At 35.0% G+C, this 25,129-nt stretch overlaps 1 protein-coding gene across 49 annotated transcripts in view; it reads right to left on the bottom strand.

Annotated features, from left to right (window-relative positions):
* MAP2 (microtubule associated protein 2) overlaps window positions 1–25,129 on the bottom strand; it is a 261,099-nt gene that overhangs the window by 117,249 nt on the left and 118,721 nt on the right. For 34 of the 49 annotated variants that reach the window (XM_074312390.1, XM_074312447.1, XM_074312481.1 and 31 more), the window contains exon 3: window positions 15,102–15,169. The exons of 3 other annotated variants lie outside the window; for them this stretch is intronic. The gene's annotated coding sequence lies outside the window, so the exon portion shown is untranslated. 12 more of the 49 variants (XM_074312274.1, XM_074312318.1, XM_074312284.1 and 9 more) reach the window with 11 other exon arrangements.

Raw genomic sequence — 25,129 nt, 5'->3', positions numbered from 1 at the left:
GAACAAAGGATCTATTGGTTAGTCAGTCAACATCATTCTTTGAACACGTATTTTGCAGCAGTTCTTGCAGTAGGTTCTGGCTTTCCAGTTAAGAATGGGACAGACACTCTTGGAGGTACCAGTCTTGTGGGGAAGACTTGCACTAAACTGATAAATATGAAGTGAGAGAAGTGCAGAGCGCTACAGGAGCATGTAATGTCAGACCAGAGGCTGAGAGAAGGCTTAACCATGAAATCTGAGCACTAACCAATGAGCAGGACTTGAGTACGTGACAGGCAGTGGTGGTGGGAGTGGGGCGGGAAGGGTAGGAGCGTACAGGTTTCAGGCAAAGAGAAAAATAATATGCGCAATAGCCCCAAGACAATAAACTCAGGATGGGCCTGGCAAGTCAAAAGAGGCCAGATTATGGATGGCCTTGTAGCACAATTTGTAGATTCTCAACGTTATTATGAATGCTATGGGAAGTAGTCAAAGATTTTAAACACAGGAATATCATGATTAGATTGCATTTTTTTAAAAAGGGGTCCAGCTGCTATGTGTATAATGGCTTGTATGGAACAAGAGTTGATGCAGGAAGCTGTTGCAGTTCTCAGGATCAGAAAAGATGGAAGACTAACAAAAGTGGTCCTTGGGGATAGAGGTAGAACTGACAGGACTTGGTAACTGATTGGACTGGCATATTTCAGGTAACAATTTTAATATAAATGTGATTTCTATAAATAACAATGCTAACTGATAAAATGACATTTCAGAGCCTTTGAAAGTAAATACAGAGTTGCAAAGTTCTTATACAAACGATGTCCAGGGTACGCTGTAAGTAATGGAAAAACCCCAAATAATTTGGCTTAAGCAAAATAGAAATTAAATTCATTACAAGATTATCTCATATTCAAAATAGCTGTTGAAGCTCCAGCCATTAAGTCTGAATTCCTAACTGGAGGAAGCAGAAAGGAGCGATGACAAGCACAATATTTCCTGTTAAGCAGTTGACCTAAGTTTCACACGCAACTTGTGTTCATATCTTACTGGCCTAAAATTATTCATAAGGTCACACCTACTTACAAAGGAGGGTAGACTTCTGGATCTCATTCTGAGTGGCCATGTGCCCCTGAACCTCCCCAAAGGAGGAGTCCTATTTTTATTGAGGAAGAAAGAGGCCATCAATATTCAGGACAAAGTAATCTGTACCACATTCATTATGGGCTAAGGCCTTAGGTATGGATTAGGAAAAAAAAAAAGTTATACATTGTACCAGAGCTTTACAACAACAGAAAATTAAAACACATCTAAATGAACTCACTTTGAAGTAAGGTTCCACATTTGCCTAAGTCTCCAAGTACATTTTTAACCCTCAATTACAATCTAGATGGGCTGCGTGAGTTAAACAGAGCTTCCCCATCAATAAATATGGTTTTATAATGCAACAAAGCAGCCTCAGCTATGCTAATAGTTGAGCATAGTTGTTTATGGTTTCATTTTCTTTACTTTTAATAGTAGCCATAAAAAGCCAAACAAATGCATTTTATTCCCATTCCTTTGTATGAAGCCTTGAATTTAAATTATGTTATGTCACTGGCTCCATTAACATTTAACTAGGGCTGGTGACTTATCCTCTACAGACATTCAACTTTAGAATGTAATAACTGCATGCAGAAAATGAGAATTGATAGCAGTGAGTCGTATATGCATCACTCAGCACACATTCACATTGATTTATTTTATGTTTTGTTTGATGTATCCTTAGTTCTTTTCTAAGAATAAAGGCTACCAATAAGATGCCATGTTTGAGTAATTTAGGGAAAATACTCTTTTTATCATCCACAAATGGTTCCCAGTATGTTGAAGTCAAAGGCTGATGAGACTCAACTTTCTACATTTAATTTCCTCTTAACATTTCGTCAACTTTTGCAATTAAGTCACTTTACTGTTATTCTCATTTTCTTTATTTTACTTTTACTGAATGCTTCATGTCCCAAACTCACAAAGAGTACAGAAACCTTTAATTAACTGAAGCCATATAAAATCAACAATATCATTGTGGCAGCTAATTAGCAGCACTAAATTATACTCATTATTAACATAATTCTTAATTTTGCCAAGCAAAAGGACCACACAACATTAACTGATAGTATACTAACTACATTCTTTTTTAAAAAAAATATAATTTTATTAGTTTCAGGTGCACAAGACAAAGCAAAACTTAGACGTTTATCATTTATATCCCTCACACTGTGTGAACCCCCCTCCCTCCATCCACTATCCCTCTGACATCGCAAGAGCCATTACATTTCCATTGTCTCTAACTGACTACATTCTTGATCTGATTTAATCTTTGTCTTTCTATTAGGTGAAAAATACATCCATGAACAATCACTTATTTTAGTCTTGCTACCAAGGCATTTCTCAGTCTTTTGCATTGCCTATAGTTTTTGTTGTCTCGATGTAGGGCAAATTGCAATCCTACTGGGTAGGGAAGGGATTTTCCTGTAACTGTAGCTAATCTCCATGTTTGTATTTATTTGTTACTCTGGAATCATGACAAAATTCTTATATATAAAGACAGCTTATATTTATATTCTACTTTACAGCTTACAACACGCATTCATATGTTCTATCTCAACACTGAAAATCAGATGTCTTTATTTTACAGGAAAAAAAGACCTAAGAATGAGAAGTACTAGCAAATAAATAGTAGAGGTAGAACAATGTAATTAATGCAAAATAATGAAGTGCAACTATATATTGATGTTATGGAAAAATCATAATGAAGAAATTTAAATATGATCAGTGATGGAAGAGTTAGCACACACACCTCCCTTTTTTCCTAGTTACCATTAAAATTGTTTTTTAAAAATCTTAAAAAAGAAAGTAACTCTAACAAAAATTTTGAAAATATTTCACAAGTCAGAATGCAGATAGGCTGGGACAGAAAGAGAGAAATACAAAAAACACAAAAAATACAAAACAAACAAAAACATGAGGGAAACTTGCCAGGAGCAAGTTTAATAGAAGGATTAATAGAAGGTCCATCCCAAAGAAACCTGGAGAAACTTCAAGCTTAGAGTCTTCATATAGAGTCCAAGGGTAGTGAAGGTCCAATATTGTGGCAATTCATTCAGAAACATACTCAGAACAATTGGGACCCTTTCTCTTTTTTTTCTCCTTTGCGAATATATTTTCAGCTACTATATTTCCACCTTGTCCTCAAGGGTGAAAACAAGAACTAGTCTTAAAGTAGATGATCACTTTTGGAACTTAGTCTGGTACAGGTAAATACATGAGGAATTAAAACACATTGTGGAATTGTGGAGATCCCAACTTATTGGTTCCATCTCCACACTCCTCCTGGAATGCCTGCCTCCTGACAGACTTCATCCACTTATCCAGACCTACAGTTGGCCTTCACACTGAGGGGGGACACAGATATGAACAATCACGTAGAAAACTCACCACAGCTACCCATGATCCTCAGCCTACGTCTTCATTCATAAAAAACAAGAACAACCAAACACTCTCCAAATCAACTGGAGAAAAACCAGCAGAATGAACAAGAAAAATACTTAAAAAAAAAAAAAGACTGTTGAGGTAATAGAGATAACTCAGGGAACGAGAGAGAACTTAGGGATTTGAAAGAATATTGCATACTTTTAAAAATGAACTTCCTTCCAAAAAATAAATTATGGAAAAGTATCAATCAGAAAATAAGAAAGGAATTCCTGAAAATTAATAAATGGTTACCCATATAAGTAATTCACTGAATTGATTAAAATATTAGAATTGGCAAGGCTAAAGACAAATGATAACTCAGCTGATAAGAGGAAGAAAAATAAAAAAAATTCCTAGACTATAGAAAAAGTGAAAAGGAGATTTGAAAAATATGTAAAAAAAAAAAAAGGAGACATGACAGATAGATCCAGAAAGTCCACTATATATCAAGAGGCATCCCCTTAATATAAACAGAAGTAGGGAAAGCAAGAAAAATAAAAGAAAAACTGAAAAGCTTCTCTGAGTTAAGAAGATATAATTAAATAGTCAATTGCCAAATGGGGTACATGATAAAAGACTTTCATCTAGGCACAAACTTTTGAAATTGCACAAAACTCCAAAACCTACTAGAAAGAAAAAAATTTTAAAAATCAAGGTTATTTGGAGAAGAATGAGAACCTGACTGATATCACACTTTTTTTTAGCCCTTTCCCCCGACCCCCCATACCACACTTCTTATCAATAACACTGGATGCTTAAAATCAAATAATATTCAAGTGCAACTGTAAAAACAAAACAAAACAAATTAAAAATGAACGTGAGCGGGAGAGACAGTATTAGTATGAGAAATTCCTCACTTTTATTTTAGGAAATTCAACAGATAACATCCAAAGTTAAGAAACTGAACTACTGTTTACAACCAAAAGGGTAATCAGAAGAATTCTTAGAGAATAGCAATTATTAAAATAGTTTGCACTGGGATGCGAGATTGGGAATGGGTTTAGGGAAGAAGACTTTTATTTATTTTTGGTCTCTTTGTTTGGCTTGATTGTTTTTCACTGTGTGCAGGTATTAGTTTAATTAAAAAGTAATAAACTCACCACTCATTCAAAAATCTGTGTTGCATGCCTACTCTATGATAGGAAGTTTTCATGACACTGGAGAAATAGAACAGACACACCAAATTTCTCATTCTTTTAGACTTTAAATTCTTGTGGGAGGAAATAGAAAAAGAAAGTAAAACAACCTTGGCATTATTGACTTGAGCCAGGTAAATCCTTTGTGCAGGGGACTGTCTATTGTAGGATACTTAGCAGTATCCCTGGCCTCTACCCATGAGATGTAAGTAGCTTTTGCCGAGTTACGACGATCAAAAATGTCTCCATATATTTCCAAATGACCCCTGGCAGAGGGGACAAAGTGCCTCTGGGAAAGAACAACTGGCATCCAGTAAAAGGCTTGACTTTGGGGCCAGACAGACCTGGGTTTTACTTCAAGCAACACTCATTATTAGCTATTTATCTTTGGGAACTACGCATACATTTATCTTCACTAAACCTCATTTCCTCTTCTATGAAATGGAGGTAAAAACTATTTTGCAGGGTTTTCTTCTCTTCCTCCTCTTTTTTTTTTTAAATGATCCTGTGACAAAATGTAGGTACATAGTACATAACATGCATTAAATAAATAAGAACTATTATTATTTTAATTATTGTAGTAAGGATGTTGAGGAAGAGGAGGGCGTAGCGAGGGATAAGAAGTCTGTATAATTCTAGAATGCTTTGGTGAGGGGTTTGGTTATGCTCCAGAAAGGGCTCTCCAATGAAACGTAATGCGATGATGAAAACGTACTATGAGATAGAGTGTTCTATAGTATATAATGTTCTATGAAAATAATATGGCTATGGAGCACTTGAAATGTGGCTAGCGTGACTAAGGAAATGAAATATTTTTTTTTTGTTATTTAAAAAAATTTAAATTTAAATAGTTGCATATGGCTAGGGGCTACCGTATTTATTGGCCAACACATCTCAAGAGAGCAAATGAGGACCACTGAAGGGAGCAAAATGGGAACAACAAAGAAGAGTGTTACAGTTTGTCAAGGAGATTAATGGAGTGATGGTGTTCAGGACTGGAAAACCAGATAAAAGCACTTCTGCAACCTGCCATGCAATTATGAATGCCTGGATGAGGGTGGTGGAATGGAGCATTTGGGGAAGAGTTGGGCCACCAAATAAGAATGTCTTCAGTGGACCCGTTCCTCATCTCCACTCTAACTCTACTCAGTGACCTCTGAGGTTATCACTGTCTTTACATATGTACTCATATGCTACCCTTCCATTTACATCTGAGATCAGAACTGGGATCCACAACGTCCAGCTCAAGGTTCTTTATAAGCTCTTATAATGTATCCTAATAGGCAAATTACAATGCCTGATTTTTAAAACGGTTCTCCACAAATCTGAGTTTCTGAAGCGCTAATGATTTTTCTTTGTTATCCTGGGATCTCACTGAGTTATTTACTACTTGCTTAAACTGCTATGAAACTTAGAACTAATCAAAGGATTCTTAGTAATCTACCCCTCCATCAAATGCTTTTAAGTCAATAAGATTACACATTCTGTGATATATTTAGCCTTATCTCCATTCGTATTGAAAAGTTTAAAACTATTTCTGTAGTAACAGTTATTTTTACTAATATTTACTGAGCTCCACGCCATACTAATCTAGGACTCTAACGAAGGAGTCTTTTGGGAGAGCAGGTTAATACATTCAGCAGAAGTCATGGCTAGCTTGGAATGGTTTCTTTATAATAGTCCAGATTTAGGACAGTATACTCATTTGACTGCTTTGACTACATACGTGGTAGGAGAAAGGAAAGGCTTTGAAGTCAGAGCCCCAGGTTCACCATTTTCTAGTGGAGTGACTTGGGTAGGTCATTTGCATTCTTCAAACTTCAGTTTTCTCATCTGTACTAAATATAACAAGATCTGCCATTCCCATTCTAGGATTGTTGTGAACTTTGGGATGTCATGTATTGGAAAATGCTTTCTATGACTTAAAAATTACATAATTATTATTTTTTTCTTAAAGTCTAAAGGCAACTTCTTAACTGGTCACATTATTCTAACAACTTTATAATCCAAAGTCTACATCCTGGGTCTTTTGTGAGCATAACATATGGTGCAGAACTAAAAATGCATGCATACATTAAGTTATTTATTGCATTTATTATTTCCCTTTGATCGATTGGACTATCCACCATCTTGTAGAGGAAAAGTCTGACCAGAGTTATATGAATTACATAGGACCATGAGTTCTGAATAGGATTTTCAATTTTTTTTTATTGTTAGAGCTTATATCTCCTCAAGTACCAGTGTAATCTTGGAAAGTCAGTCATTTTAGGGCTTTCTGACCCCACTATTTAAAGCACAGGCAGTCTAGTTAAGTTTTTCTTTTTTTGAGATTCTAGAATATCAAAAATTCACCTCAATATGCTCAAAATTGTGCTAACCAGTTGCTCATAGACACTGTATGAGAAGAACCCTTAATGCCTACATGTTTTATCTTATTCTGAATATATAACTATGAAATCTTACTATGAGAAAATCCTACAATGAGCAAGAAAATATTTTTAAAGAAAACTACATACAAACATTGTTAACTTTGGAAATAAAACACAAGATCTTCCTGGAAAGAAACATCATTTCCTAAGTTCTTACACAATGTGAAGACATATATTTTGGTTATAATGTGTTAAATGAAAGAGCTTTGCTTTAACAATTGCCAGATGTGGATCAAGGTACTTCCGGCTTCTTTAAAATGGTCATAATCCAGAGTCATTAATGCCAGGAGAGAATCTGAAGAAAGGTTAATTCAAACCATCTGAGGCTGGCCCAAATGAAACCCACAAAAAGAGGATTGATTTAGACTTTTTTTGAGAGAGAGAGGGAGACTTTATGTGGGAAAGACCAGAAATTATCCTGTGCTATTCTGAGACTCTTAACTATCGAATGAATGGCTGAAAGGCATGGGCATGGTATCCAAATTCTGGAAACTTTACTATTTCCAGTTTGACAATGCAAAGAATACCAGCACTATGCACAATAGAAAAACTAGAGTTACACACACACACACTTATCACGACACTCATCTTCTTAGTTTCAATTTGGTATATGCAGCTAGGGCGTTTTCTGTGTAGACAACCTAGGGAGTACTAAGACGCCTATGCCATGGCTTCTTTCCTTAAGGACATTTCATGAATGTTCTCCTTGAAGAAATGTGGTTATCAATTTAAGTTGACTTCTGTTCATATGAAAGCTAATTTGACATTTCACTGAATTTTATTTCCCCCTCACTGGAATTTTTTATTTAAAGTTTCTAATGGCATTGCTTATGCCTACTTGGCTATTTAAGTAAATGCCGAATTACAAAATGGCAGTGACTAAGGTCCAATGATCTGGTCATGGCATGGCCTAGAGATAGAACGAGCCCTTTAAACAAAGGATAAAGTACTATTAAGTATGAGGACATCACAGATGTTTCATATGCACTTAAGCTTTTTCCTTGATGGATGAGTATGCCATATTTATTGGATTCCTTATTTCTTCAGATATTTTACAGCTGCAAAGTATGGTGTGGGAGGAATCAAACAGCTAAATGCTCCCAAGTTCCTGTAGCTATACAGTAGCATTGAGAGTTAGAGCCTAGCAGTGGAGGCAGAAAGATAACACCCCTCCAGACAATCTGTCAAGGCTTCTTGTGAACATTTCACCCCTTTGAATACTCTAATTGTCTACAAACACATGCATCCTTCCTTCAGAAGAATGCAGGTTGCTGTCATCAACCAAAACAGTCTTCCAAAAAGAACAGATTTTCTTGGGGAAAATGCATTCCTTAAATCAGAGATTATTGTCAATAGTCCCCTGTGGCTTTAAGCAGAGTCCCCCAAAATTTGTATTAAGATGTAAGTGGCAGGAAGATGGGATGTGGAGACCCAGAAGCTTGGCTACTAGGCACAGAGGAACATGAGAGATTTCAAGAGCTAGGGGACCGGAGCAATAAACAGGTCAGTCCTGTGTTGAACACGCTGGCAGAGAAGCGGTTAAAAGTCCAAAGAAATCATGAAGCAGGGAACAGAGTTGGAGTTAAGAAGCTGGCACACAGTTATGTGCAATCACATCCCCAAACCTGAGCTACAATAATTCATTATATTGGACATAATAAACACTGAGCATGGGCAGAAAGACCAATATGTCAGTAGTTCATTAGAGCTCTGGTTTAATGGATCTGTCATAAAATAAGTGGCTGGAATTGAAAAAACTCAAAAAAAGGACAATTCTCTCACCATCAAAGAGATTTAAAAGTATGTACTCCTGCTGTACTAAGAGAAGGGCTCACATTTGACTTGCTCATAACTTCTCCAATCATTTCTAATTTTTCTTGTCTGGACATTCGCCTTCTAACCTCTGGCTAATCAAACATCACCTGGGAGCTTGTTAAAGAGTCTCAGACCTGTCCTCAGACCTACTGATTCTGAACTGCATTTTAATAAGATGCCACTTGATTCATCTTTGCTGTAAAGTTTGAGAAGCTTATCTCCCAGCATCTATTCTTACCCCCTTTCTCATCCATTCTCTGCATAGCTGCCTGAGTAATCCTTTCATTATACTTGTTTACCCACAGATTATTCTCCCACCTCCCACCCCCCAAAAAAAAGGAAAGTTCCATGGGGCAGGAAAAGGGCATTGGATTTGGTGCTCAATAAATATTCACTGAATAGGTATGTGAATTTTCCTGCTGTCTAAGATAAAGCCCAAGTGACATGTAAGGTCCCTCATATCTTTTCCTTACTTTCAAAAATGTCTCTGTCTTTTCTCTTGCTTCTATCTATAGGGAAGAGGAATTTCGCTGGCCAAGCCCAATCCTTGCCTGTCCTCTATCTCCTCTCACTAGGACCTTGTACTAGGTGTTTGTCCTTCTGCTTACACAGGTAGCACTCCCTCTTATCTGACCCCACCCTTGGGCTCAGGATTCCCCATTTTAATAACAGCAAAGCTCCACTGCACGCACTGCCCTCCTTGCCTTAGATGTTTTATCTTTCTCCTTTGAGTCCTGGACTACGGAAGCATGTTTGCCTATTATTTGTACATACTTATTTACTCATTCACTTTTCAAGCTCTTGCTTCTGTCCCAACAATTTGACTGTTTTAGAATTAGACCCAGATTCAAAACCAGTCCTAAGACTTGTGCAACTCGCTTCATCTCTGTTCATTTATTTGTTAAGCTGAGATAACAGAATCTACATGAGAGTTGTTGTGATAATTACAGTGCTTGTCACAGAGGCTAGAACATGGCAGGTGCTAATGTAATCTTAGATTCCCCTTCTTGGAGGAAAGCTGAGGCTCAGTCTGAAACCACCAAATTATATATGGTCAGGAAATTTGACAACATGGAATACAGTGATTCCATTGTTAGGACATATCCACTGGAAATAATTTGTAAGAGTAATGTACAAACTATTCCATTGCGGCATTATGATGATAGTGAAAAATTGGGAAAAACAGGGAATAAAAATGTCCAATGTCTACATGACACACAGGTGGCAAATTGTTCTAAGAGATGCTCAAGATACTGCTGAGTAGGAAAAAAGGCAGAATTCCAAAACTGAATGGATTATGTAAATTTAAATGCAACAGATAAAAGGAAATAAGAGAAATGGTTAAAAAGAGTATTAATTATAATCTCTGAATTGTCTATTTCTGGATAGCTAGTATAACCTTCCCTATACTATTCTAAATTTTACAAAATGTGTATTGTTTTTATAACAGAAAACATTACTGAAATAAATGGAGCAGTCTTTTTATTTATTCTCATTCTTCAATTTTTCTGAAAATTTGAGTTTTAGCTTTGTTTTCTATTTTACCTATACTTCTCTTTCTTTCTTTCTTTTTTTTAATCTCCTTTAAACTTTGTCAATTCCTATCTCTCATTCTGCATCCCAAAAGTGGGTGCTGCCAAGAGTGTTCTCTCTGGTCCTTTTCTCATCTTGATGATGTCATATATCCTATCTCCCTAATTTCTCTTCTTAGCTTTGGATCTCTATGTTCTAGAATCTATTAGACCAGGCCACCATTTACATATCCAGCCATCATGGCCTAAACCTGACGTCATTTTTTATTCATACTCTCACGAATTCAGTCAGCATTTATTAACTGTCTACTGCGTACTAGGCAGTCTGCTAGAGGCTAGGGATACAATATAAATAAAAGAGGGCCTCTCTCCTCAAGTAGCTTTTAGCTACATTTTCCCCCTAATTTTTCCAGTTATCAAATTCAAACGTTAGAGTCACCATTGAGTCCTTCTGTTTTTCTTTCCTCCGACTAATCAAGCACTCGCTATATGAATTTGAACTGAGAAACATCTCTCATTATCCTAACCTCTTTTTTCATGCCCACTCTCAACATCCTCTTTGAGACTCTACTTTTTCCTGGGTTATCCTATGATAGCTACCAAAGTGATGCTTTTCAACACGCTCTCACACATACCTCTAATTTATTTTGCACAGCTATAAAATAAGTTATTTGAAAATGCAGTTTAGGTCATAACTGTCTCTTACTCAACATACACTCAATAGCTTCCCATTGAACAAAAAAACTCAACTTGACATTTAAGGTCTCCTTCCAACGTATTAGGTTGAACTGAATGAAATTTTCATTTTGTAGTTCAAAAAGGGTGGAATATTAGCCATTTCAAATGGTACAACCTAATAGTTTTCACGTACCTTTCCATCCTTATCTTCTAAGAATCCCCTTCTTTTGTCCTACATGCTAGAATACAAATGAGATCAATCTATACTTTCCAAGCATATTCACTTCCTTTGGTTCCTTTGTTAATGTTGTTTGTTCTTCCTGGAGCTCCTCCATACACTCTCTCTTGAATACTTTTATTCATCCCTAAGTTCCATCTCAAAAGACAGTCCTCCATGATATGTTTCCTGTTGTGTCTCTTCTCAATTGTTAGCAGGCCTGCTGTGCAATGAAGTTCCTTAAGAAATTATTCCTATGTCTCTTACAGTACCAATGAGCCTTGGTGCTACTTCCTTGTCTTAATCTGCTGCACTCATTGAGCTCTAAAAGTTTTCTGTTATATATACTCCTTTGCAAGTAGAACATCTTAATACATTATTTGTGAAATTGTTAGTGTCCTCAGTTATTTTTCTGGGTAAGTTGTACTCAAGGTTGAATATTGTATGTTCTCCCTGTTCACGATATGGTTTGTTTCCTGCTTGTTTATTTATTTTGGCCATTTGAAACTTCTTCTGCCATTATTTAAATTAAAAACTAACAAACTTGTTCAAGATATGGCATCAGTTATGCTATTTAGCACTTGAATTTTCTGACTAATTTTCTTATATAGATTATGCAATTCAGTAATGTGACTTCATTGTGATGACACAGGAGATGCTTTACGAATTCATTTATTTTCAAACATCCTGATTTATTTCTGACATTCCTCCTTAAATGATAAAGTTCCTCAGGTCAAATATAAAATATATGTTAAAAATAAAATATACAAGAGCTTCGATATTATAGTGAAGTATTTGAAGATATATTTACTTCTACATTACATATGTATATAAAAACAAGACTCTACAAGCATAACATTTTAACCTTATTGCAGTAACATCTACATCAAGTGCATAAATGAAACATTAAATAAATTACTATGAGCCAAAAATTTTACTACAAAGAAATTTAGTATGTTGTGGTTAATATGAAGGACTTTGGGCCAGACTTGTATTCATCTCCCAACTGGGGTCTCAGTTCATTCATCTGGAAAAGGGAGACTGTGCCCACTTCCCAGGATTGTAGAGAGTTAAAATGAGATAACATGTGTTAAGGGCTTAGAATATTATTTGGCACATAATTAACAAAAAATTATAGTTTTATTAATAAAAATAAATGACAACAAGAAAGAATAGATTTCTCTAAAGCGATTATGATTCTAGAAGTTTCTTTATAGATTTCTTAAATATGTATATGTATAAAATGATGTCATACTTACTAGTCCATATTAAGCAAGAAAGCATTTAAGAGGACTATGACATCATTTCGACTGTCACAATTAGAAAGAGAGAGAGAGAGAAAAGGCCTCCTCCCCTTTGCTGCAGCAAAATCTTGGCTGATGACATGAAGAGCAATAAACAATATCAAGTCTGGGAGTAGTATTTAGGAAGTGTCCATAAAGCAACACTCATGCTGCAGCTTGGCATCTTTCCCTGAGCTGATGAAAGTGAAAGGGGACATTTCAAAAATTCTTTCCATCTTAAACTAAAACCAGAAAAATCTTTTTCCATAGATCCTGGAGAAATTTCTACATATGGTTTGCCTACTTTTCTACCTGGTATTATCTAACTAATTATCATAAGTTAGAGACAATGAATATTTTGAGTAACTAACAAAAAAAAGTACCAAATGTCTGTTTTACAATGTATAACCAACCTTAGGAAAAAGAACAAAAAAGCATTGGGGGGGGGGGGCGTTACAGATGAATTCATATATCCAGCAAAAATTAAATAAATATTTATTGAACTCCTACTGTGGTCCAGGAACTATGCTATGTGCTGAAGATACAAGTGAAAAAATCAGTAAAGGAATTAATTAATGCCAAGAGGTTGTTGGTTAGAAAAACCATGATATACATCCCTGATTCTCTTAGAGTCCAGTAGTCGAATTCTATTCTGATTTGATGACATAACAGGCTATTGGAATAAACTCGGGTTTATCACACAAAATCTGTCAACACACCCCCTAGATGAATTTTAAAATGGTGCCAGAAAATTTAGGAACCAAGACGCTCTTGGTGAAGTAACATGCTACTTCTTCAGTACCCAGATAAACTGCAACAGAGCTGATTAGTTCCCATTGACAATATATTAAAGACTTTTTTTTGTTAGTGGTTAAATAATAACTTCATCCTTTTCCAATTCATATACATACCCCAAAGTTCAAAATTCATATAATGGATTGTTAAATGAGTCTGAAGATTAGGAAACAGATTCTCATATGCAATATAATACTGTATGGATTTAATTAGATGGGAAAATACCAAGTAAATTATTTTTTTCACTAAACATAAAACATTTCCCTTACTGTGAGTGAAACCTAAAAAGAGAGTATGGTCCCAAGGTTTTTACAATATTCAGGAGAAATAGTAAGTCCTGTTTGGGAATTTCATACATGAGTCCACTGAGTAATTTTCTGAGGGAAAAATACAATATATTTCATGTATCTCTGAATACATGAAATGAATCTAATAGACCAATATATTAGATTTTGTTCACTATCTGACATAATGCAATTTCCTTTTTATAGCACACTGATTTAACAAATTAATTCTCTTGTGAAAAAATATTACATGATGCTGCCTACACTCTGGATGCATCTGCCCCTTCCCCCTCTCCCACAATAACCACCCACAGAAGCAAGGCTCTTGTTAAGCGTTTGGAGAATGAATAAATTAAGCTTCTCATAATTACACATTGCAGAGAAAATTAAACAAGGACAATGCATTAGTCTCAGTCAAACGCTACAAATACACACATGCACAGGTGTACACTTACATACTATTTCAGGATCAGAAGTTGAACATTAGCCATTTTTTAAGTATGTTAAAAAAATCTAACCTTGCCACAAAAAATATTTTGGACCGATAGTCTCGAGGGGAAATACTATGTGACTGACAAGGAAAGGCTTAAATGATGTTACTGATCTTCTCAACAAGGCAAAAGATGTCTTCCATTTTTAAGTCCAAATTACAAATATAGGTTTAATTAACAAGAATATATATTAAAGTCAAAGATAATCTTAAAGAATTAAAGAAAAGATAATACTTATAATTGTGATCTCCAATCAATATACATCCCAATGCTGAATTTGAAAATTAATATTTTTCATGCAAGGCACAAGGCCAGGGATCAATGGATTTAACTGCTTTCATGGCAAGATGAAGGATTGCTTTGCCAAACAAAGCATATGTAAAATCAGTTCTTTTAACAACTAACAACCTCAGTCTTTAAATATAATATATCTGTTGCTAAAGACTAATGCATCTTTGAAGTTACAATCTTTTAGTTGCAAAACCCAACAATACTGAGTCATTCCTGGGCTTTCATCTCTGGAGCTCATTCTGCCTGGCAAGGGCAAGCCATTTCATTAAGCTATTTGAAAAAAATCACTTATTAGCAGGATTTCATCAGATAAAATCATTACTTAGTATATGTGTCCTAAATTCAAATTATTGAATTTTCATTAAGATAGAGAATTTGGTACTTTTTTTTTAGCCGTTATAATGACAAAAATCCAAAAATAAGCCAGACATACTAATATTTGTTAAAAACTTGCAACACAGGCTAAAGACACAATTCTTTATACATCTAATTGAAAAAGCCTTGGATAATGGCATTCTCTGCCTACCATATCATACATGCTTCAGACAATGATCAATGTAAGCTTAAGGATAAAAGACCAGCCACAGAGATTACTTTAAATAAAAACATTCCAATTCCTCCCTGATTTTCCCTCATTTAAACATCCAAATAAAACATGTGGTACCTTTTAATTTTCTGAATGAGTGGTTCCCAATCAATGTTTCCTCGGTTAGAGACAACAAACTGAAGAATCTACCGAAACAAAAGGAAAATAAACATACATATACAGATTTGTTAACTAGATATTTAAAGTTGTCACTCACCAGTAACCAAATGCCTTCTTTATATCCAGACAATAAATCTATGTCTTGAGATCTGTAGTACAAACAATGCAGTGCTTGAATTTTTAGGAAGCTCAGTAATGAATTTTAAAGCATTGTACTTTAAGATCCCGTAAAACAGATCCTTCGAGAGAAGGGTGAAAAATAAAAGAAAATAAAAATTTTAAGACCCCAAACCATTACCAGTGCTTGTGCTGCAGTACCACCCAATTCTACTCTTTGAGGATTGCTGCGGAATCCTTCTCCCGGAGCATTATCTCCATGGAATGGCTCTAGCTCTGCCTCTCTAGCTCCAGACAGACTGCAGTCTGCAAGCCACCAGCTCCTGTCTGTGTGTGTCGGGGAAAGGGAAGCTGCAAATTAGAAAACGTCCCCGCAGTGGCGAAAAGGAAAATAAGGCGAGGGGGAGAGGGAGAGCGAGCTCACTAGCCTCAGAATTTTCGAGAATGATGACAAGCCACCCAGCTCCGCCATCATTCACTGACAATAAGGTGCAGCCCGGGTTTAGGATTTAGCGGTTTGCCGTAGGGGCTTCTGGTACCAAATGCCTGACAGGCGTTTTAATTGTCTCCATCCAAGTGTGTCCCTAGGAGTCGAGTCTATAAGCCTATGAATGTCATCATCATCTGGTCTCTTTTGTGTTAATGCCAGACACACAGACACACAGAAACAGACACACACACACACACACACACACACACACACACACACGTGCTTAAGTGGACAGTTTTCTGGTATATAGGATTACAAATAAGTTAGGCTACACAAACTGGACATGACTAAATGACAGCATACGAGAATTTTCTTTTTCTGCATTAATGACATCAGAGATTCTTTGATGTTTTGTCATTGGCAGATAATTACAATATTTGAAAACTGAGTATCACATACTGCTTATTTATATTCCAAAATAAATAACTGTGCTCATTAGAAAAATGCATACACTTATGCATATTTTCTTATGGAAAAATCAATCCCATTGTAACTGTGATAATTACGCACTTGGAAATGTCTTCCTTCCAAGGGAGAATGCAGCAAAAAACAAAGCGGATTAGGAAACCAGGACTGATGTGTGCTTTTGGTGGGCAGTCTATTTTATTTAGTTTACATACAAAAGCACAAGGAGGTGGCAACCAGCTTGAGTACTGGGACTTCACAGTCCCTGAGGGCTAAGGCAGGGAATTGAATCTCTGGCATAATCAGGGTCCCCTTTCTGTTAGCAACTGAAATGAACAGTTGAATATTCCTGTTTTACAGTGCCCCTTATGTAGGGAGGTTAAGTGTGGAATAATTCCCTGTATTTACTTCCTAGACAAAAGTAATGGGGAAAATGTTAATAAATTAATTTTTGCAGCATTGTTAGCCCCCTGCATCAGTGAATGGAGCAAATTCAATGTCTACCAAAAGGGCCAGCTGTGAAGAAGGTTGCTAGAAGGGAGCATCACCATGGTTACCAGAAACAGAAAGTATGGAGAAAAATAAGGTGATAATAGTTATGAGGGAAAGAGACTACAGTGGAGGAAATTTATAGACAGATGATATGCTTCATTCTCCTCCTTCTGGAAAGAATTGTCTCTTATCAGATTCATACTATATTTTGAATGCATGAGGATGCATTTGCATTCTCCATTAGCCACCTTTTTCCTGCACTTTTTGATCACTAGCTAATTTTGCTTTCATAAATGTTCAAATTATTATTATTATTATTGTTATTATTTTTACAAGATGGAGCCTGCTACTCCTTGCCTCTGTCCATATCCTGGATTCATGGACACCACTCACCCTAGTCCATACTCTTTGTTTTATAGGTGAGGAAGCTGAGGCCCAGGGAATCTGACTAAGGTCACAAAGCTGATTGGAGATCCCGCAGAGACACCATCCCAGTCTCCTGACTCAGGTCCCCCAGTTTTCTTCTTTTACCAAGTGATGTTCTTTCCATGCTCTTTCTCCTTCTGTTTGCAAGCAAAACAGGTTCTAGAAACATCCTCTGTCTTTGATTTCATTGGCTCAAGCAGCAATCTTCCTCTTTAAAATGCATTGTAATCATTCTGAGAACTAGCTTTGCTTATCTGTGCTGTACTGTATTGAAGGTCTGAAAAATTTGGGATAATTATGGCACCGCTTTTATTTCATTTCCAGTCTGGCAGTCAGATAAATCAAGCATGATTGCCCTTTTGTGAACTTATCGTGTTGAGCCTGAACTTCACGAACATATGCTAGGCACTCTATCATCCCTGGCACATATTCTTTCTGCAAGCATAAAATAGGGCAATTGAATTGAGTCAGTCTCCCAACATTCCTCTTAGTTAGAGAAAATGTAAACCTTCCTGGGGTTACCCAAAATAATCAAGCCAGAAAATTGGGAGTCCAGGTAAAATTAAAAAAAAAAAAAAAAAATATCAAATCACTCAAAACAACCACTGGAGGGCACAATATTTATTAAAATGTTTCTGAGTTAGTAAAAATTGTGACTAGGATTTTGACCTTGATGTTTTACTGTTTTTACTTCCTTTCTAAATTATTCTATCACTATTTGGTTTTTAGGACTCATTGCTTTTAGTTAACACCATCTATAGGTCTGGCCATATTGCCTTTTTTGATGTCTCAAATGCAGTTGCTGCCACCACTATCTTCTGCCCCCACTATAAAATAAATAAATCACATTTTAAAAAATATGATTAACCTAGGTAATAAACCCAAGAATTTCACTTAATCATACATGCTGGATAGGATATTCTTTTCCTCCAAAAGTGTCCCTTTAAATCAATCAATCTGTTAAATGTCTATTTTTCTTCAAGATTTTCAACGCTAAGGTTATTTTTCAAAGCAAATGGTTTCTTTTAATATACTGTCATCTGTTGCTCTCTTCTGAGCACAAAAAAAAATGATGCACAAGACTGTCATTTCTAGAAACATGAATCACATTTTATTAGGATCTTACAAAGCACACACAATGGTTCTGGTCAGTATAAAAAAATAGCACAACTTCTAAAAATATTTAATACTCTTTGGGAGTCATTTAACATTTAGGGATACCTGGCATAGTCAATGTGAATGAGTTGGCATATTCTTTTTCTTTCTTCCCCCCATTTGTTAGTGGAAGAACTATGTCCATTATAGATTAAGCTATATATGTAAAATATAATGCCTTCCTTTAAGCCTATTATATTCTAAGAATACAAGATGTCAGATAATTGAGAGACTTCCATGAGTTTTAAGATTTTTCATATTTATGTTGGAGCCAAAACTGTAGCCTTTCCTTACCCTTCCTCTCTTTGACAATATCTAAGCATTGGCTTAACACCACTCGTCAGTTCATTTTTCCAGTTTTGATGACACACATACATATATTTCAGACACTTGATAGGTTCTAGGAATTGATAAAAAGGAAACATCTTCTCCTCAAGGAACTTCAATTATATTGGAAGGAACATAGAAGGAAACAGAAATCTAACTTCACAATTCTTTTTCTCACTTGGATGAGACACTATGTCCCTGACCCTCTGCTATATCTGGTTAATCTCAGATCCTGATCTTTAAGAATCTGATGTAACTATGTCCCAAAATTCAGTTAACTAACTCCTGTGGCTCTTCTGGAAGAGCCTTGGTTTCCTTCCCTAAACACATTGGTCTGTGTGTTTGCATATGACTCTTCAAGCTCTTTAGGGATGGACAAAGGAGGGATAGCTTCCTTACCTCCATGAAGCTTTTGGTCATATATCATCTTCCCAACCAAGGCTTTCCTGACTATCATAATGAAAATCAAAACCATGTCTTTTCCACAGCCCTTCATCCCCTGGTCCATTTTTCCTTTTTTTTCATAGCACTTATCACTTTCTATCATATATCATAATATTTTATTATATTTACTATTTATTACCTGCCTGACTCTACTAGTTCCATGAAGGAAGTCATCTTTACATGTTTGGGACACTGGTGTATCCAAAGCACCTAAAGTAGTGCCTGGAAAATAATGGCACTCAAAAATATTTTTTAAATGAGAGAATGTGAAAATTACATCAGCTGAGGAATTAGGGAGTATTTAAGCACACAAAAAACGTCTTTGTATTCTATATTGATTTCCTTGTTCCTCCTTACAAACATTGTCTTTTATTTGTACCACAAATCACCTTTCCCCATGCATCAATAATTTTTGTAATTTCTATTAAATGGTATACATTTATTTAAAATAGGGACTTATCCTCTATTCTCTAAATTTTGCAAAGTACCCAGCATTGGCTATCAGCTGTTAAATTCTGAGAAAGAGCTTTTTAGATAAATCATACTTTTATTTATATTAAAATATGCTAAATTTAATCTTTATTTAAATAAAATTAGAATAATTAATCAATAATCCTTCAGGGTCAAAATGCTTTGAAATGGAATTTTAGAAGTTGACTATAATTACTATAATTTTTAGGTTTAAAAATTAATAGAATAATTATACTTCTAACCTAGAACTCTTGAATTTGTTATTCTATATATAATAAATGTGTAAGTATTTTGAAAATTATGCCAAATTTACTGCACACTGTCTTGCCTTATTGATCACAGATAATATCCTTTCATCCAACAAATTTAGTCCACAAAAAAAGTATATTGTGGTCAAACAGACAAAAAAGAAAGGAAAGAGTCATACTTTGACTTCATTCAAAGTGAAGCCAAAACAATGATGTAAATGGAGAGAGAGAGAAAGAGAGAGAGAGATTTTTCTTATTATCAGCACTCAAAATAAAATCTGACTGCAGTTTAGTGAAATAGCTAGCTCAAAAGGCCATATCTAGGTTTTGTATGACATTAACGATCTAGGCTCAGAATATGACAATACCCAAAGCTCTATTCTGTTCACATACTTTTACTAAAGTAAACTGAACCAAACATATATTTTTAAGTTCTTTTTAAAAACGGTGTAATGAGGATTGCAATTATGAAAAATAACTGCTATTTCAATTCATCAAGTAATAACCTCATTACACTGTAAGAACTATGTTGGGACTAGAAAGCTCTCCAGATGTTGAAAAGAAAACTATAATAATGGTAGAACACCTGAAATTCTCATACATTGCTGGTGGGGGGTTTGGCAATATCTAGTAAAGCTGAATGTACGTGTACCCTATGAACCAGCAATTCCACTTCTAGATGTATACCCAAGAGAGCTGAGGATGTGTGTCCATCTAAACACATTTACAAAAATGTTCTTAGTAGCGGTATTCATAATTGCATAAAATTGCAAACCACCCAAATGCTCATCAACAGTAGAATGGATTGTGATATATTCATGTAACAGATTATTATACAGAAAAATAAAGAATAAATGAAAAATATTAGTGTTCTGTGCAACTACATAGATGATTCAGAAGCATAATGATGAGTGAAAGAAGCATACACAAAGGAGTCCATACTGTATTATTCCATTTATATGAAGTTCAAGAACAGACAAAATTAATATTCAGAGAGAGATGTCAGAATAATGTTTACCTCTATGGGGATTAAGATGGAGGTATTGACTAGGGAGAAGTACAATGCTTTCTTGACACGCATGGCAGTGACATGGGGGTATGATTAAGACGGGTATACTTTATTAAGGTTTGTTATAGCTCAGTCATAATAATAAAATATTATGGTGCCATTGGTTTAGAAACTCTACTCACAACAAATTTTGGATCTGTAGTGATTATTCCAAAGAGTTCTGGTGTAAAACATACATTTTGCAAAGGTGCCACATAACCATGTCTGTGTAAGTGAAGGCGCTATGATGAAAATGTATTTGCTAAATAAGTTGTACCGGGAATTTTCCTTAGAAGGGAGAGAACATTTTACATGGGCTTTTAACAAATAAGTCGACGACTGTGAGTTAAACGCTGTGTAGCAAAATATGTATCTTAAAATGTATCAACAAGTGAAAGCACTTGTCTGTGGCTACACTTACTGAATTACACTATTCTGACAAAAGAATGGATAGTTAAGGAGCTTTCAATACCGTTCTTCCACACAAATCCCATGTCCACTGGCACCTACCATAATCAATTCAGTAATTGTCTATTTCTGTTCTTCCAACCCAAATCTTACAATTCCTTTTTGATCAAACTTCTGCCTTCTTTTATAAAGTCTTCCAGAACTCCCCCAGCACACAAAGCTCTTTCCTTTCTTAGAATCACCATGATACAAAAGAAAAATCAACATGATACTGTAATGCCTAATATTATATGTGGCCTTGAACTGTTTTTCCTTTGTCTATGTTGTTATTTATTTTAATATTGACTAATTAAAGAAGCACAAGACATGATTCTAATATAGATTATTAAACACCTGTAATGAACACATTGTTATCAACCTCTTTGAACACATTATTTTACTCAACAACTCTGAGAGTTATGAACCTCCATTTTACAGTTGAGAAACTAGGCCTAATTAGAGTTGTGTGCCAAGAACACACAGCTATAAGTTGTGGAGCAGAAATTCAATCCCTGGACTTCTGAGCTAATTAGTTTGTAATTCAGCCTAATATTTGTAAGGTATCAGAAGAAGAAGAGATAAATTAAACACAGAATTAAGAATTTTCCATTTTTCTTGGACAGGTACTTCAAGATAGACTACTAATTACTCTAAATGTACATAAAAAATAGTATTGTAATCAAGAATTTTTACTTTCAAAATTATTTCAGTATCCATCAGTTCATATTTAAATGATATATATGTGTAAATGTGTATGAGTGATGTATATATAGAATTCCTATAGTTGAAGAAGATATTGTAGCTTTATTTACTATCTATCTGGTCTATTCCTGGAAGAGAATACAGAGGCACAGGTGTGAGATATATGCTCATGTGTTTTTAAAAAAATTTGTTGTTAGATAATTTGTGTTTTTGTGTATGTTTTTAAACAAATTGTTGAGATTAATCTATGTCTTACAAGTATAGATTATAATACCTGTCTTATATAGTCAATCACTACCCTCATTATATCGTTAGAAATACCCAAATACCATGGTGAACCTTAAAGGTTACATGAGAAAACGTTATGTAAATTTCACATTGTGTAATACATGTTTTGTTTAAAATAACTTAGATTTATTTATAGTTAAATTCTGGGTGTAGGACACTTTTCTTCCAAATAATTCCATTCCCTTCATCCAGTCTTTCCTCAAATTTCATCTTTTCAATGAGGCTTCACCTGACCATCCTATTTGATACAGCAATCTGCAGTTTCCACCCCAATCTTCTTTATCCTATTTTGCATAATAATTATAATTTTCAAATATACCATATAATTTGCTTATTTAGTATGTTTACTCTTTATTATTGTCTCTCTCCTCATTCACGTGTAAGTTCCATGAAGGCAAAAACACTTTGTTTTGTTCACTAATATATCCTAGGTACCTAGAATTGGACCTGGCATAAATAAATATTCACTGAAATCACATAAGCATGAGTGAACACTTGAAATTATAACACTAAAATTCATATAAACATCATGAATTACCTCCTAAAAAATCTGAATCCTAAGTTCAAGTAGTTGAATACATTTAGTATCGGAAATCACTATACAAAACACACGGTATAATTATTTCATTTAGTTTGTGTCTTGGTTAACTATTAAATATACAAATACTAGCATTTTTATTTTTGACACATTTATAGGCATTTTGAGCACATCTGTACATTTCCTTCAGATTTTTAAAGATAGTTATCTATGTGTTTATTTTCATTTATTATAAAAATTTTGCTAACATTTTTTCTAACATGCTCATGAATCCTTAGTTATAACATGCATGTTTATTTTCATCTTTCCAATCACCTAAAAATTGATTCAAACTGCTTTCTTTCACTACTGGAGATATAACCAGCCTATGAGAAAACTGTATTTACAAGAGAAATGAGCAAATCATGAAGGAAAATTAGGAGAATGAGAGTTCAGGAATTCTCATGCAGTAAAATTTTTATATCCAGTGAGTCAAGCCGAATCATCTTCAGGAGTTACACATTTCTTGGCTGATCTTCCTGAAGCAGGAAATGAACCTTCATTTTATTGACTGTCTCCACAAGTGGGACCACTGCAATTTAATGGAAGACTGGATAATGGCACAAAACCAACAGGTACAAAATCAAATGTTACATTGCATGATATTAGATCTAAATTCCTGATTTCTGTTTGAAAAATGCTGAAAAGAGTTATTTTGTTTACTGCTTTTGAAGCATTGAAGACTGAGTTATCTCAATATTCTAAACCTTTGTCATTCTTTCAATGCTAAGCAACGTCATAGAATTAGAGAGGTAGCAGCACTGTATTTGAGAGGTCACCTAGTACCATTCCGTCTGAATTTGGTAGCCTTTAACCTTAGCATTACCAGTTTGTTCTGAAAAGGTTTAAGTTCAGCAAGATCCTAGAGCATTCTCTTTTGTGTTTACTATTTCTAGTTCAAATCATAAAATGTCTATTGTGATGGCTTAATAAACGTAATATCATATGTGGAATAAGTCCTAAAAATTTATATATTAGAGTAATTTGTTTTGTGAATACTTGAAATCCACATTTCAAAAATTTATGACATCCATACTTATTCTCTCTGCTATTTAGGGGCAAGTAGATCCTAGGGTCATAGCCACCAAGAATTACACATAGAGTTTCTTAATTTCTATCGTTCCTCTTGTCGTCTTTGTACCAATGGTGCATCAGAAATGAAAGGCAAAAATTAATTGGCTATGTGAATATTTGTTTAGAGATATTTAAATAAAAGTTTGTCAGAACTATAACACACTTTGATTTCTTAGAATACATTCAACGGTACATCTAAATGTGCACTGGAATCCTAAATCCTCCTATTGATAGGAACCAAAGAATATAGAGACGGATATGAAGTCCGTGTGTGAAAAGGAAGGTGAACTGTGATGGAGAATGGGACCACTTTTGTGTTTCATCCTGTTGTCAGATTCCTAAGCTACAAAAGACTCTAGATAAATGACATATTGGCTTTTAAATTAAATGGAAATATTATACATGACCAATGTCTATACATAAATATTCTTTCTCAACAGTACCATCAAGTTGGTTAGATAAAGTTCACGAGGGAAGGATTCAATTGTTTTCCATAGTTTTGCGACTCTTTTCCTCCTGGGCTTCTAAAGCCAACAAGTAGTTGAAGAAATATGAGTGTTTTATTTTATTCTGGAAAAAAAATGACTCAAAATTTGTGTTCTAGACATTGTCCATCTACTGTGATGACACATGTGTCAAATGGATTGTGAAAATATGCTCTTTGAAAGAAGTAGCCATTGTTAGTATCTGGGCCAATGAATCTTTCTGGGAGAGAAATTTCCACATTGGTAAGACCGCTTTCTTCTTAAACTGCCACATTGTTGTTGTGCTTTGTTTTTTCTTCCTCACCCATTCTCTATTCTTTAGCCGCTCATCTCCAACTCTTCCTTTCCTGTTTACTGCAACGTCATGGGAAGCATGGTCAAGGAAACAGGAAAATACTTAAGGAATCATTTAGACAAACTTTCCTCTATGTAGGTCTTTGGTTTCACGTCAGTTGCTGGGGGATTCTGTGTTTTACCATTTTCTCTTTTAATAATATTTGGTAGACTCTTTTTGCATTCGTGCACAATGAATAATGCTAATTTGTTTGTGGATGCTGACTTAGAAAAAATGGAATTGAAAATGGGGAGAAAAATATGTGGTTGTTGTGGTCATTGTACATAATATGACAGCATGGTGTCTATTTCGAACCCAGCAGAATTAAAGAAATAGAGAAACGGGAGTAAAATTCCAAGATGCCAGATAGTACCTTCTGCTGAAATGTCTGTAAACAAATAGATGCCATATTAGAAAAAAGCAGAAGATAACCTCAATGACAGATTTTTCTACATG

This window comes from Rhinolophus sinicus, linkage group LG01, assembly GCF_036562045.2.
Source record: "Rhinolophus sinicus isolate RSC01 linkage group LG01, ASM3656204v1, whole genome shotgun sequence".
Classification (NCBI taxonomy): domain Eukaryota; kingdom Metazoa; phylum Chordata; class Mammalia; order Chiroptera; family Rhinolophidae; genus Rhinolophus; species Rhinolophus sinicus.
The sequence above is the reverse complement of the archived record's forward strand: the minus strand, read 5'-3'. Positions and strand labels throughout refer to the sequence as shown.